General features: G+C 40.8%; 1 protein-coding gene across 5 annotated transcripts in view; it reads right to left on the bottom strand.

Moving 5' to 3' along the window:
* LOC111264345 (uncharacterized) overlaps positions 1–13,968 on the bottom strand; it is a 34,170-nt gene extending 20,202 nt beyond the window's left edge. Inside the window, exons 1-4 of one of the 5 annotated variants that reach the window (XM_086970047.1) lie at positions 13,826–13,968; positions 11,751–11,888; positions 6,594–6,887; positions 3,123–3,314 (exon numbers count right to left, since the gene is read on the bottom strand). The gene's annotated coding sequence lies outside the window, so the exon portion shown is untranslated. The other 4 variants (XM_086970048.1, XM_086970049.1, XM_086970050.1 and 1 more) reach the window with 4 other exon arrangements.
* Between the last annotated feature and the right edge of the window lie 3,082 nt (positions 13,969–17,050).

Genomic DNA, 17,050 nt, shown 5'->3' with positions numbered 1-17,050 from the left:
GTGGGTTCTACATGACATCCATTGAATGCACACATATCTTTTACCCTTTGACACATATATGTATAACGTATTTTTCTATATTGTCAAATCATTATGATATTCGTGCCTTTCCATTCAACAAAAGCTGGATTTCTTCATTGATGGGCAATTTGTCAATGCTCGTTCCAGTGTAGCTAGTTCAACCACACGCCGTTCACATGCTGCATTTCCTGTATTCGTTGCCGTTACTTCTTCACCTGCTAACTCTGTCGCTAACTTCTGGTGGAATCCCAATTGTCTTTTGATTGTTGCTATCCTCTCGCATTCGCTGTATCCTATAATAAAACAATACAATATCTATCAATCTATCGCATTTCGTTCATTTCGTAGCAATTTGAGTCCCGATGTCTTTTTGTCGTGGTCTTTTGTAGGCTCATTGTAGGCGCAGCGTTTATCTCCTGCTAGGGCCCGGAGAAAAAGTCCTCTTCCGACAGGGCTGCAGCAGCAGACATAAGGAACCTGATGGGCACAGAGAAAGGGATGAGCGGGAATCTAATCTCGAATCGACAAAATGAGCTAGGTCGCCTTCGTCGTCACCGGCCCGGTCTCCGAGGAAATATCACATCTCACTCAAATAGATCAACTTCACCAGCGTGAAGATTGCCCCCGCCTTCACCTGAGCCCCGGCTTTTGCCCACTTTGGCTTTCGTCTGCGCCAGTAGTAACCTGGTATTATATGTCTTACCGATGGGCTATTTCTGTTTTCGTCACTCGGCGATGTTGAGTTTTAGTCTCTGACAGACTGTTTCCAATCATAGATGGACGCCGACATTGGATCTCTTTCGGTAAAACGGTGTCGCCTAGCATGTATTGGCCTTTTCAACGGCATATACACGACCAAGTGTCGTGATTAGATGAAGTAACCACAGCTTCAACTGTTCTCGTCGGATGAGTTTTAAAAAGTTTACTTTTTTCAATTGCTCAGGAGATGAAATGCTGGCCATGCTATACGTCTCTGTCAGCCATGATGAAAGTGTGAATATTGGCGTGCTTGAAACGTATTTTCACGTTCATGCCTCAGAGGTTGCACTTGCTGATTTTCGAGCTATGGTATACCAGCTTAGTTCATGTATTTGACAATGAGTTTGTGCTGCGTAGACGGCCTTAATAGGAAATCGAACTCGAAACCAGCTACTCTAGTAAGAAGGTTTAGAAAGACCATACGCATCAAGGGCTTTTTACAAAAGGCTATAAAGGGCTCGAATTATCGGAACTGGACTCGTTAAATAAATGTATCATATAGAACTAAAGAGTACATTTAGCTACTGAAGTACAAGGTACTTTGTTGAGTGTCCTAGTTCTAATGATATAACCCGAATGCCGGCAGTGTAGCTAGTGATTTGAGACGCAAATATGAATCATATTCACGCTTATGTCCCTACTGAATTGCGTAATACCCTATCGTTTCACCGCACATATAGTGATGATCGATTGGTACAAGCTTGTTCCCAGGCCGATTTCTTAAACAATACCAATACTAGTTTGAATCTAAGATTTCTTACACGAAAAACTATCGATTCCCACGATCAGAACACGCGGTCGCTGTGGGTCATTCAATTCAATTGGATTTTCTTACTCATCGCGCGGTTATAGACCATTGTGAAGGTTTTATCTAGTTATTCCAAACCCGTGACCATGATTATCCTGAAATGCCCAGCACAGGCCTAACCAACTGGATGAAGCCAGAAATAACTATTGCGCCCCCGTCGGTTTTCCCTAGTACATATGTAAATGGACAAATCAGAACAATACCCAAGTCTCTCCCTTCTGGCCGCCGTTTAATAGATGTTAACTAAACATCGCCTTTGATGCTTTTGATCACACAAATATCTTATCATATTTTGTTGTGGGTAATGCTACACGCCTCCTCACGACCCAGCCCATTTCGATGGCTACACCAACAATACCAAACGCTAGCTCTTCCCTTTGCCTAATGCAGCCAGACAACACACTAGGTGAGGTGATGTCTTGTACAAACACGGACAACCTTCTCCGACTTACAACTTAATGCACTTCGATTTGGGCAGGATGACGATGGTGTTAACTCAGACCATTCTATCCGCGGTAGTTCGTCAGTCAAAGCTTTTGAACAATGGGATTGAAGCAAGACATGGCCAATTCGTAATGGTTAGTTACGGGTGGGCTGGGCGCATAGAGCCTACGGGCATTACAAGGTTGCACTCACAAAATACACATGAACGAAGGCATACGCATGGAGTTTTGTAAGCAGGCACCACCAACTTTGTCGCAGGAGATATCAAGCCAGTCTTTTTGATTGTTATTTTTATTTTGCGGAAGCTGTTCCTGTAATGAAAGCCGAGTCGACAAATCCTATGGAACGACGCTAATGTCTTGCAACAGTTTAGGCTGAATGTAAAGCTGTCACTTGGATTCATGCACAAGCGATCGACGTCAAAAGCGTACGGAAAATTAACCTATTAAAAAATGATGCACCCGTAGGATAGGTTAATATTTGCGATTTACAAAAAATCGCGAGGAGTGCTGGACAAGGTATATTGAGTTATTCCCACCTTATTTATTCACTAAAAACTTTCTGCTTTATTCGATAGCGAAATGCTGTTGTATAGTAACAAAGCCGTGATTTCCTTGCAGCTAATCAGCCCTTCTCTTTTTTTGTCCTGAAGAAGTCCATCAATTGGCTGCCTTAAAGTTTCGAGCAGCAGTTTCCACTTCGCAGTTTCGAAACAGATCTTTTGAACGCGATAGAACTGACCAACTATAAATGCAAGATTGGGGCCTTAGTGGCTCCAAGGCCGAGTGTGCTCACTTCGTGGCTTCCATAGCGGTAGTACTAACAAAGTCCAAGAGAATTCCGCAGCACTGCATAATCCCGAAGTTCAATCAAAATAAATATTAAATTATTAAGTAATAATAAATAAAGATACTACCAGGCGATATATTAGGTACGATATAGATACAAACGCGCAGGTTTTCCCTATAAGAATCAAAACATGCGAGAAAAAACTCAACGGCATCCACGTGCATAGAAGTATGCCAGCCGGGTGAACTTTATTGATATAATATTTTTTGATGAGTTAGCTTTTGCCTAGCCAGGAGCTAACCTTTAGAGAAGGTCTTTTGCTGGATATAACGATGACTCTGGAGGTTCGGCGACAGCTCGATCATGCCACATAGAACGAAACAATGTGGGCTACTACTAAATCAGTTGGTTGGAAGAAAACTGTTTCTCGTCCGATTGATGACTCCCTGGATCCATGCGTGATCACAACACGCCCGATGAAGTACACGTTAGGCTTACGTAAGCAAAATGTGTGAACGTTAATAACAACTTACGTGAAACACGTCCCTAACTTGAAAAAAAGAAGAGCAAAGAACGTGGCAACTCTAGTTTTCTAGAAGGACAATAAACAATGTGGCTTATTACTGGGAAATCGAATAGTTTTCGTCGTAATATACTGAACGTAATCCCATGCAAAAAAGCCTACAAGCATATATCGAGATGGCGCACAACAGGAATGCTCATCTAATTAACATAATACAATATCATTAGACACCTATTAGGTTACACTCATGGAGACCGCATACGAATCTTCTTATAATAATAATGACGTCTTGGATAGGAAATTGTCCGCTACGATCATGGATACGTACCGTTCGGGTTAAACAATTTCGAAAAATTAGGTAACATTCCCAGCAATTTTTGTTTACTAATTTTAGCTCGAAACTTTAAAGCGAATCAATTGCCGTCGCGTGAACATTGGTCTTGTCGAAATTTTATTTTTGCAGCATCGAACTTCCGCACCAAAGTACACTGCCGTGCACCGAAAATAACGTCATGTCATCGGTTACATCTAACAGCGTTCGACAACTTATCAAACTCAGCTCGACCGCAACTGAGAATTATAATCGAACGTTTCCTTTGGGCTGAATATATCCGCGATTTAGGTAGGATTTTACCGACTAACTATTGTGTCTAATGAGTCCACGTGGTACGGGCCCGTCCTCCAAAACGCAATAGCATCTATCATACGTTGTCCAATCTGCGTCTTTTCGAAAATTTCAAAAGCTTAAAACAGCCAGATTTAAAATCCAAACTAGGCCTGTCCTTCCGTCTGCTAAAACGTTTCTACACCACCTAATTTCCTAACGGACTTGCGAAAAGCGGCACTGACAATCAAGAAAGGCTGATCTCGATTTTTTCGCACTTCATCTTAGCTGGGGTTAAAATCGTTATGAATAAAGCGATAAAGGTGGGCTTCGCATAGATTGTAGCTTTTGAAAGAGGAAACCTCCGTGTGCCTACAGATTTCTTTGTGAACCAATGGTTCATGCTGCTCAAGCGACGGGCGGGTGGACGAACTCATTGACATTGGATCAAGTGATTCCTATTACAGCCTCATGTCTCACTACAAAGTTGTAACGTTTCTCAGTTCATTCTTTACGGACTGCCTTTGCCCCATTGCTAACGGGTATTCTATTTTTGTTTTTCTTCTCGATTAGAAATATGGCTTGTGTTATGGTTGCCTCCGCAGCTTGCGGCGGCTTTGTATATTGAAAGGTGGATTCTCGTGTTTCAACATTCAAGTAGCTCTGATGATGAGCAATGGTATTATTCTACTGTGTGTCCTTGTTTTATCTTTCGTCAATCAAGCTCCATTCGACCTTTTTAGCTTTTAACCTGACTTCACCGCATCGCAGATCTGCAAATGGTTATAGAGTGGTCTTTGAGATAAAAAGTACACTAATTTTTAGACCCAGTTTTAGCATCAAAGTTGGGCCTTATCACAGTTCGATGCTTTCCTCGATCCGATTCTCGTGACACTGATTATTTGAACTGATTTGAAGAAGTAACGTTTCCACGCAACGGCCGCTGTCGATAAACGTGTCCGATTTTCTTCCAGGTCAATACATTAGGCTTAATTGCTGCGGGGGTTTGTCGTTCATTGAAGAATGCGTAGCTACTTTATGATGGCAGCAACGTGGAAAAAACTGTTTATAAGTGTCACTTGTATATTAAACACTCTATCATGCGACGTTGCCCTAACAGTCAACAAAAACTATCTTGCGAAATAGAATCCGTTAAAGTTTGAACGGATCCTCAGGTCATTATCGTAAAATAAAGCCTTTTGAAAGAGGCCGTATTTTGAAGCTTATATAAAGTACGAGCTTGTCGCAATGATAGCGTGTCGAGTTCCTTAAGCGCGTCAAGACCAGACACAATGAGCAATGTCACAACGACCCGAAATCGTCTGTGGTCCAATTAACTGTCGTTCAAGCTGCTCGCTACGGCTATCTAGGAACAAGCCCTTAAATCGCCTTACACGTGCGTAACCTCATTTGCGAAAGAGGCAGACCTAACCTTTCACTTATCAAGGCATGCTACCGTGACCAATTAATACTATCCTTCCTCTATTAGGTTATAAAAAGTATAAAACCATTTGAGTGCATTTCTGCTTCGTTCTGTCATTTCGAATTTCGCTTTTCTTATGTTAGCTGCTGACGCATAGCTACAGAACGGCTCTATTCCTGGACCACTATTACTACGGGTCCCACCGGCGTCCTACCTGCCGACTTTTGCCTTTGTTGACTATTCTACTTGGGCCTGTTTGAGTTATTTCTGCCCTCCTGCCCGCCCACACTGCGGCCGCCATAAGCGGCTTATCGATACATTAGTGCGCTGATCTCGCCTAGTTAATTTGTTAAACAGCAGATCGTTGTAGCATCGCCATTTTTGGCTAATCAGTCATTTGGGCAAAACGTAACGGGTTTATGTGGCGGTTTTCTTGCATATATAATAGCATATTCCCCATTTACTAAGCGATTTTAATTTTGCCCATTTTCTATCGAACTGTATGCACTCTGTAATAAATAGATTATTATAATAAGCTCTTGTTATTTCTGCTGTTGTTGCTGTTCTGAAACAAGATTTTCCATTCTCAACAAGTAGCGTAATTTCTACTCTTATGTTATTATTACTGGTTTTTTATTACAATTCAAGGTGAAACAATGAGGTTCCTTTCCTATCCCTCCTTCGATTGCCAATCATAACCTAGTACCAATTCGTGGCCACGCTATTGCTCGTTCTGTGTCCTGAATCTGAGACAGGATCGACTATTAAAAAAAAACCCTTATCGTACGAACGTAAGGAATTTACTGATTTCGTAACTCTGATGAAATAGTATGGTAAGAGCTAGATTTTAGTTTGAAAGCGGTATAGTAGGCTGTAATATATATTTTTAATTAGCATTCATATAAAATGAGTCAGATGCGTAGCGAACTATACATTTACCTGTAATGGTTCGTATTTAGCCATAGAATCAGCTGTTACGGATGTCTTTCGAAACGGAATAGAAGCGCTATAACTCATTTATATGTATAAACTATTTAACCATATATATGATTGACAAGTACATATCAAAAAATACGCTTATACACTAAATACACAGACCGCTTCCATATTTTTTTTTTTTTAATAATGCCTCCTCACAACGTGAAGTTTATATCTGATACAGTAACAGTATATAAAAATGACGCTGTGTGTCACTTCGACTACTATCTTCATTTCATACTACCTGCCTGTGTAGTGCTTCGTTCAATTTAAGTGAAATTGCTTCGTGTCTCTCCGTTCTCTGAGTTTGAGACATGTTCCAGCGGCGTACGCTCAACGGTTACGTAAAACTAGAAGCATTTTTTACGGCAACGAATTCAGTAAACATAGGCTGCACTGCTGACCCCTTCACCATCTCGACGCGCATATAGAAATCTCGCGTTGGTCCGTCAAAACCAGCCGTGTAAAGAACTTTGTCATGTATTTTGTATAGCGTATCGGTGAAATGACGCTAATTAAAGGGACCGTCTAGACCTTCCTGTAAAATGCCAAATGCAAAAAAAAATACTGAAGATTTAACCCTGTTTACTTGATTCACACCTGTCGTTGATGAAATACGTGGCAGTGAGCCCCGCCGGTTTCTACAGAGATTCAGTCATTCGAACTACTGCGCGTTTAGGGTCTTAGTAAGCGACAAAGTTAAAAAGGATACGTCCTTGTCGATAGCATCGACCGTATAAATTGTATGAGTATGAAGAAAGTGGGAAAAACCACTTTCAGGAAAATTATTAATTAGGTTGAATGAGGCAAGCTCAATGAACAGGACTACTAAATAATTAATTATTAAATTAACTGACTTTGACGGATGCCTAGCATCTGTCCGTTATGTTATGTAGATAATAAGGCGTAATCCCATATAGTTAATTATCATATTGTGACAAGAACCTGACATCAAACCGTGAAGCCGGACCCTCGGCCGGGTTCACTGAATTCCAGCTTGGATTACATAGTAATTTACTGCCATAGTCAACATTGCACATGGCGGAAAGATTAGGAAGTGAGACGTTTCACAGGCTTGAAATCAGACTATGTTCGAAATGTGTTTCTCATTTACTAGACACAAGAAGCATTGCAGAAAGCTTTACGAATCTACGTATTTGTCTTAGTATGGAATATATCTCAGGCAAGACTAATGGACGTATGTGCTCGTGCAGTTCCTTTGCATCGTGGCCATGTACATACGTGTATATTCTTCGTCCAGAAGAGTTTTGTTAAAGCGAAGAGGCGATCGAAAAATATATGGTTCTGGAGAATGTGGAAACCTTTGAAGCGCAGCGAAAACGCATCCGTTCTCACGGCTATCAACGCCTACAATGTCACCATATAAACCCGTTGAGATTAGAAACAAATGAAAATTTGGATTCCGCTATTGGAAAATCAAATCTAGTTGATCGTTATGATCTGTCTGATGCGCAGATTGAATTAGTTTAGTCATAATAGTTATTTAACACGACACCCTGACAGCGATAAGAGTTCGTCAAGACTTTAGCTAACGCCTGTACAGACGAGGAAAGTACTAGCGGGTTTATTTCACCGCTTAGTTCCTTTTGTGGTCCACTGCTTGGCCACGGTACATAAAACGGCGCAAAGCAGGGTTTCGTAATCGGTAGCTGCGAGCGATAGCAAAAATGGAACCGGACAATGTCTGGCTATACTTTAGCTGAACTTTTTCCAATGAAATCAGCTGTGTACAATACGAAGAACCTGCCGGTAGCAGATCAATGAATCAAATTGAGCTCACACATGCGGAAGCGCTGGCTCCTTTACTAACATGGTGACGCAAAGCGGTATGAAGAAAATCTTCCGAACGCATTAATAAAATCACGCACTCAATATTCGAACAAGTTCTAACAGGCAATTAGCATGTGCATATAGGCTGGGGCAAAAAATGAAGCCCACATTATCTATAATTGGTTGATTCGCTAAGAGAAAAGCACTTCAAATGGCCGAAATGGAGACCGCGGAAACGCCAAATCATGTGCACGCCATGCACGTGAAACCAACAAAGTCGAAGGTATGTATTTCATATCGAACATTATGAGCAATATGGGCATGGATCGTATGAGTCGCACGCACTGACAAAAGCCTTAAAACGAGCAGAAGCGACAAGTACTACTGATCTACGAGAAGTCTCACGCCAATCAATCTGGCACTGCTACCATTAGAAGAAAATAGCCCTAAATTTCTTTACCGTCAGCTGGGTTATCAGAGGACGTTCTTAACAACAGTGTTCGTAATTATGCGTCGACATGAACTGGGACGGACATTTTGTTATTGGATTTGACAAGCTCTTCTTCGAAAACCACCCCGGACTTGGTGCTGATTCAACATAGACATAATACGATACCGTGATCACTTTTATTATTATTACTGTTTGGTGAAAAAAAAATGTATGACTGACAAAAGCTGAAATCTACATAGTCATGCAGCATGAGAGGCATTAAATGGAACTACAATAAGTATTTTAAATAATACAATTTAGAATATTTCTTGCCGATTCAACTGTCTATCAAATCTACATTAGCAGTGGCTACTGGTATCATTTCATTATACTCTTTGGGTTTACCTAGAGCTATGCTATATTGTGATACTGAAAAATGAAGATCGTCATCATTCATGGCGTCAATATATGCTTTTATTTATTCATATCCCACAGATGGCATTCTTATCCGTTTAATGCCTCTTCCAATATAATGTACGTTCATTGTTCAAGTCGAAACAGGACAAGATAGACCAGTGACGTTTCGAATTTTAAACAGAGAACGTATGGCACCCACAACGCACCCTATTCTAGTACGATTTTTTGAACACATACACACGGTTCGCCTTGGGCTGGCCGGAGGCCAGTCAACAATGCCTGATGGCTCAGATACCGAATATAAAACAAAAAAGAACCTTGTAATCTATTCGTAAATCGTTACTCGGCCATCTTGGTATGGCTACAGGAATTTATACTGTCTGTAAGTGTGGTCAAGAGGACCGGCGTAAACAGATCGGACAAACCATAGCCTATTTACAGAGTCCGGTCTCCAACGCAGAGCATAATCACCCCTGTCTTGTCAATGGGATTGCGGCGCCGTAGTCCTATGCCCCTCCAAGCTTGTATTTGTCGCGCAACTCTAGAGTACCTTGTCCAATGGGAAAGTATTTGTTTGGATCGAGAAGGCGCACTTAAAAAAATTTATATGATTTGAGGGCATGATCCACGTCGAATTTTCGGACTCGTAGAAAGCAGCAACTTAAGCTTAGGTTCGTCTAGTTATTTAACTCGCTGACGAAACTCCCGAAGATATGTTTCGCGCCGCTCGGGAGTTTCTCCTAGTTCGTCGAAAGCCCCTTTCTCCCAAGGCACTTGCTCGGGGAAGTGCTCCACATATGATCCCATCTGCGATGAAAGCAGCAATTGCGAAGCACGAATCTCTCTCAATAGTTAAGATTCGCAATTATTAGGTCAATTCTTGTTTAATAAAAGAAAAAGTAGCCTAAACATCCGTTTTGTATATCGGAGCCGTGTAGATGTGTGGCTTAAACCTACTGCTAAAAGCATTTCAAGGCTACTCTTAAAGACTACGTAACCATCCTTCTATTAATCACTTGAAAAACAGTCCGAAGAAACATTTAGCTATAATAGAAAAGGAAGCTATTTTCACAAAAATAGCCCTAATCCTAACCGCTCGCTGCTTGACTCTCGCCGGCTCGTAGTTTACGAAACAATAACCAATTTTTTTCACTAGTAAAAAGCATTTTCTTTGATTCTATTCTCATTCAATTGGGAAAAGTGTAACTTCAAAAACATTTGTAGAATATCTGTTTTGTAATACGCGAAACAGGAATGTTTTATCTAGGTAAACAATATTAAAGATGTCTGTAGTGTCTATGATATCGACCTACCTATAAAAACATATGAATTAGATGCGGGCGAACGGGAATGATTCTAAGGTCGAGATTTGAACGCTAAGTGCCTGATTGCTAAGTGAGCCGACCTTGTACTTCAATCACAACTGTATATTCGGCTATACTGTGTTAAAAGGGACATTTTATAGCCACGTACTAACTAGGATTGGGTATTATATCTATAGCATAAGATAGATATAATACCCAATCCTAACAGCGGGTTGGTTAGACACAAGTGCGATCCCAAAATCCACCGTTTTCGATTCATTTTCGCCAACTACGGCTCCGATTAAAGCTGGCTGGCCCGGACAACCCCAGACAGAAGTAAAACACATACTTGTGGCAATGAACTGCTAGGACAAAAAAATGGCTAAAGGCCATGCAAAATAAAAACCCATTTGGTATTGCTACTTCTAACCCAATACTCTGGTTAAGCGGTGGGCTAGTCTGCGTCTAGAAGTCGCTTGTTTCTGCGAATTTGTTTTGAGTCGGTATCTTGGAGGCATTGGCTTTACGCATCGCGTCAGTATTCTCATTTCGAAGCCACGCAAACGGGCAGAAATATCTAAATTAACTAAGGACCAAGTACGTCCAGCGAAACCGACGTATGCGGGAAACGTCCAAGGAAAAGCGTGCACAGAACACGTCATATGAGCTGATCAACGTAAGCGTGAATTGTACAAACTAAACGATCATTTTAAATTCTGTTGATTGGGTAATTACTATTTTTATCTAGAGAGACTTAATAGGGCAAAAAAAATTAATCAGCTTAGCCGATCTGAGAGTGAGTATCCATTAGTGAAGGGTTTCAGTAATGTACTTGAATTTCGTTTGTCCTTTGTGGTCGCCGACACGTACGGGCAAACTGATCGCACCTACCGAAAAAAATCTAATAGTCTTCGAGCAAGGCCCTACCAAAAAAAAAACGCTGTAGTTTAAGCGAACATTCACTAAAGCCTTTGAGTGAAAACTATTGAAAGCATACGTCGCTCGAAGATGTTTTCTAAGTGGTACGTTTCTCTAACAAACAGACACTTCTCGTAAATTACCTTCCCTTATTCTGCATGACTAGAAGTCTATTCCGGTTCATTTGTGTGATTATTGCACCCAACAAAAACAAAGGTGATCAGGTTGGACTGGATTTTGTGGGTCGCCTAAGTCGAAGTGCATTAGTCAAATTACTGTTACTTCAAAAGGAACCGTGTGCTTTTTCGCATAGAGCGTAATATTAATTTCTTGGTCACACACAGCAAAACACGAGCAGGGTGGAGCTCGCGAGTCGTTGCTTAGTGATTTCTATGACAATTCTGTAAACATACGAGCGTGTTTTTGCTACGGAAGGTTTCGTGTTCGTATGACTGGTGATTTGGTAAAAATATGATAGATGAATCAGAAACGTTCAGATAATCTGCACTAATAACACGAATGTGAAATACTTCATACGTACTTCCGTAGTCGCCGGTCATTACTTCAACGAAGTGCCATCATTGGGCGCCGTTTGCAAGATAAGATCGCTAATTTTTTTTACCTGGTCCTCTGCGCAGCTGCACTTAGGTCCCTGTGAATGATGATTTGCCTCTGATACCTGGAAAAGCAGGATTTACTAGAAGTCACCAAGATGTATATATGGTTTCATAAATAGACGGTACCTTCGTTACACAAAGTTATCTCGAGGAACACTATTGACAAGGAACACCGGTTGTTAATAATTGTATGTATCTGACGCGAGAACGTGTCGCGGGCGATGATTCAACCGACGTGAAACAACAGCTTCCAACCCAGATGGTGCATAGGTTTCTATTGTGGACACCTAGAAACTCATATTGGGATCATGTCTACAAGCACCGAGCTGTTTAAAGGCGAACTAAACACGGGTATAAGCGGACACATCGTCTATCGACCGTCGATTCTGACATTGTGTTTTCCAGTGCAATTTTACGAAACAGTGTTGCAGCCAGTCCTTGGCTGAATAGAGCGTATACTCTGGCAGAGTGGCAACGTCTTTCACAACTGAAATTGCTCTTTTCGCAGCTTTTGCTCTGCGCACGTGGGTCGGCGAACCGCGCAGCATCGGCACCGTATCCAGGTACAATATAATAAAGACAATGGCGATGGAAACATGTAGGGATCTCAATGCAAACAAATTATATTGAAGCACGATTAGGATAGTACCTTAGGACGCAGTCATTAATGAGCAAACGGGACAATGAGCAAAAAGCACGCTAAAATCTAAAGACCAAGCTTTATATCACTGCTGACTGTTAATTTATTTACGAACTAGTAGCACCATAAACCTTCGCGACATTCACCGATTCGCCGGCCATAAGCTGTAACACGCTAATTGATATTCTGTAAACATCTATCTATTTTTTAAGCGGAGAGGAAAATGTTTTTTAACGCACGCAGACATGGAAAGGAAGCGAAACGGAAAACTATCTATTGGTTAGCGGAAAAACGGATTTATTAGCTCGACCTACTTGGAATCGAGAGTTCTGCCAGACGACTGCTCTTACTACTGTCTAATAACAAAGAGTGTTTCACGTTTGGTCCTAGTACCTATACACACACTGTTTCAGCCGACTGGGCCTTAGCACTGCCAAGCGAACTGTGTATCTACGACCGGCGTCGGACCTACTAAGTGAGCACGTTACCAATTTGGCACTACAACAACGATATTTCAGTGCTACATGCCGCACGCCGCGATGAGCCGGGAGCTATAAAGCATTTTAAATCGAGGGCCACACAGGATAAATGTTCAATTCTATAAACCAATAGGTCAATGAACACACGCTAGTGTTTATGTGTTACCTAGAAAAGGCAAATTGAAACGACTCATCAACAGAGCTTAGTTTGGCAAAAATCAGCTTTCCGCTTGTCGCGACCGTACTCGATAGCTGCTCCGCACAGAGGTCCGTCTTTTAGGGGGTACTCTCGGCGCATGACCCAAAGAAACTAACTCAGCTGCCGGCTACCAGCTCTATCGACCCGATACACTGCGTGTGTCGCTCGTTAGATCATCTCGCTAAATCGCGTCCAGATCGCTACTGAAACAGCGAACTATTTTCGACCGTGGCACAAGTGTTACTGCAATTGCAGTGCAATCAGAGAGAGAAAAAAGCGACCTTGAATGCGGTGCACTTGTGAGACGGTCGAATGTATCGAAATTCGATGATAGAAACTATGGAATAATGAATTGCCAACTCTGTATCGGTCCGTATTGCCTCAAGTGGACGAACTGCGAAGATGCAGATCTACTCATTGCTCATGATTAACAACGAATCTAGCCTAATAATGAATCAACAAAATCGACTGGTATTCTAATTGATATAAGAAGAAATCGAAGTTACAACGGAAAAATTGGTGTTTCGTTAGCTCTTGTTGTAGAGATGTGATGTGAATTTCTGCAAAACTGTTTTGCAATGTGATAACTCTTTTAATAAAATACCCTTGGTAACTGTTCCGCACCAAAACGAATCGAAACATGTCTGCTTAAATAAAGTGGGGCGTTTCAAAGCTGATTACCATTATACTGTTTCGAAGATAACAACATCATTACGTCCGCCTATCCGGAGTCCCTGCTGCTTGAAGCTGATTAAGCGTAAACAATGCTCTTCGTATTAGCAATTCTAAAATAGCAATCTTTCGCAACCCAATTTAACGACGAGATGTCTGCTTGAATAGGCGGGAAATTTTAAAAAGAGTGTATTGTTTATGTTCGCTGAAATGTGCGCACAAATCGCTACTCGTTTCATAAATGGTACATGTTTGGAGACCGTTCATCCGTAGCCTCTTCTAATCCCGAAAGCCTTCTACATATATATATATATATATATATATATATATATAAACACTCGAAGAGCTGACCGATTTTGTAGCAATCAGGCTTCGCTGTATCCGTATTGGATTACCATCGCCAAATTGCTTTCCTAAGCTTCCATAACGTGTCAAAAAAAACTTTATGTGATACGAACGTCTTTATCGCACTCAAGGATCAAGCTTAAAGAAACATATTGAATTTATTTAATAATTTGAGTTAATACATCCTACTAACGATACAAGCAAAATGGCGTCGTCATCCTTGTTATTAAACCCGTTTTCCTCAAAATCCTATAATCTGGCCGCATTAAAATGAACAAAAACCAATTTCGCAGATATAGATTTTCTTTTTCTATCATATTAAGTCCCAAGAGTCAACAAAGCAAACGGCAATTCCACATCGTGCGTTGTGACATGTGTATCGGTAATATTTGCTAGATCGTATAAATCTTATCTGGGCATCGCTGGCGACAAGTCAAATAGACCTGGTCGCCCGAACAAGTCACGAAGGTCCAAATCGTACATTGGAAGAAAATGAACTGGAAAAGTTTAGCTGCAAAAGTATATAGACTGATCATGTTTCACGTACACGGGTCTATGCACGTTTAGAAAAGGGGCGGCATCTTGATTTATTACGGCTTTCTCTGCTGCCGGTTGGTTTTATATCTAATAGCAAAACAGAAAAAACTAGGATTCATGAGAGGCAATAGAGATTATCGCAGGCGTCCCATTGTTTACAAGCCGTAGCGGGCAGATAAAGCTGTCAGTAGAAGTAATCTATTTAAGTGACGGTCTTGTATGAGCAGCCTTTTTTCACCTTCGACGACAGCGACATCGCTGCAACCTGAGATTTTTTATTCAACAGCTATAATTTGACTTTTCTTTTCTTATAGTTAGGGGGTCATCGGTCAGCTTTTGATCCTACTTTTACCTTCGACATAGTTCGACCGTTCCGTTAACAGCCGAATCCTAGAAAATAGTTCATGCACGCCGTTCACGGCTCAGTTCTATACTTTAGAGTACAACGGTTTACCTTTACTTTCAATTTAAGGCATTTTACCCTCGCATCGTGATACACGTACTAGAGTATATCTGATAAACCGCTGATAAGCTACTTTTTGTTTTAGATTCATGAGTGACTCGTAAGCAGCATGAGTTGTATGTTGTCCTTTTGTTGTACTTGGCATTGATAGGTGGCGAACTCGGCTGATGATGTTTACGAGCTCGTCACAGAGGCCATTCGAAAAGAATGATCTTGACCCAAATTTATAAAGCATTTCTATCTTCATAAACGTGGAATCTACAGCTAAACCGTAGAAGTCAATGAATAACAGCTCACCAGCTATCGCGACTACGAACTAAAGAAAATCGGGTTTGTTCTAAGAAAAAGAGGTCTTTTAAAACCGAGTTTTTCTATTATAGAACGAAAACGGTACGATCTTAATGTGAATCACCAAACGCGTCAGCTATTAATTACATAGAACAAAACATGTTTCCATCGTACCAAACCTATTTAGGTATACCTAAGAATTTACTTAGGCAAAAAAGCAATTAGATAAAATAATGCGGTTTAAACATTGTCCAGCGTGACAGGCTACCCCAGTTTCGAATATATATTTAGCTACTAGTAAGCGAGTGAATTTAGTGTCGGTTTTTCGCTTGCACATTGGACTTCAGTTACTTAATCTAATATAATTGCTCAGTGAGACTAAAATAACCTTACTAATAGCAGACCTTATAGAAGCTGGCCTTCGATTATACCAGGACACATATTTCCGCATATGAATAACAAACACTATATAAAGTAAACTATGGCTCACTAGAGTGGCTGGCTTACCTATGCAGTCCATATCTAGGCTCTTGAACAGGCAAGTAATAACAAGGCCTTTGGCGCCACATGACCAAATAACCAATGTTTACGTGTAGTCATTATACCGTGTACGGTTTTCGGACAATTATCGAGGAAATTTTAATCCTATAGAGATCAAACTATGATGATACGAAGTAAATATGTACCTCTATATAATACGTTAAGATGATGCGTGTCAACAAAAAAAAAAAAAAAAAAAAAAAGAAAAAAGTTTATATTTGCTTTTTTTTTTGCAGTCGACCATTTCATTCTGTTGTTCTCACTATTTACGAGACCATTCTTCTTTTTCTAACTGTAAGTTAGTCCGATAATGTGTAATACAGTGCTATCGAGTTGTCAAAGAAGTACTGACCGCTTTCAAACTAGAAGCGAGGTAAGTATTTTGCTCATTTTAAGGAAATATTACATGGTTTAATATAGGCCACTTTGATCAATGGCCACTTGTGACTATTTTCTGACGGTGCCATCGTTCCATCAAGACAGAATTTCTGGGCTTTTCGGGCGAAAAGCTGCAGTGAGTAATTTGCTTCATCTCTCCCTTGAAACTAAATTAAGAGCGTTACGGAAATCAGGCACAGATCAAGACAGATGATGATGACGATGGTGATCCGCGATGTACAGTGAAGGCATTCGAACATTACATTTGTCTGAATTTTTGCGAAGTAGTTGAAGATGCATGTGGTGGTGAGAGACGACGCCTTCTTGTCGATCTGTTCCAATGGCTTGATATGATCTTGTTAATTCTCAATAGCAGAGACCCAAACTAATTGTTTTGGAGGGCGGCAGTAACTCGTGCACGACCGCTTCTCAATCACATCAAGCGCAATTTTAATGTCACACTGAATCTTGAAGCAAATTGTTCTTTTATCTTTTATTATTGTTACACATTATTGATCCATTTTTTGTCACTCGGGACTAACGGCTCAACGTCGTTGCGCTTCTGTAAAGCGTCGCAAATAGAAACGCGATAATTTTGATCAGTTTTGGTGGTACCGTCAAACCTCAGACCTTTCTTCTTGCCAATTTTATGCGAGTTGTTTAAAACGCTTTTGCAATAGACG

Source organism: Varroa jacobsoni, unplaced genomic scaffold (genome assembly GCF_002532875.2).
Source record: "Varroa jacobsoni isolate VJ856 unplaced genomic scaffold, vjacob_1.0 scaffold_849, whole genome shotgun sequence".
Lineage (NCBI taxonomy): Eukaryota > Metazoa > Arthropoda > Arachnida > Mesostigmata > Varroidae > Varroa > Varroa jacobsoni.
Note: the sequence above shows the minus strand (reverse complement) of the source record. Positions and strands in the feature narration are given on the sequence as shown.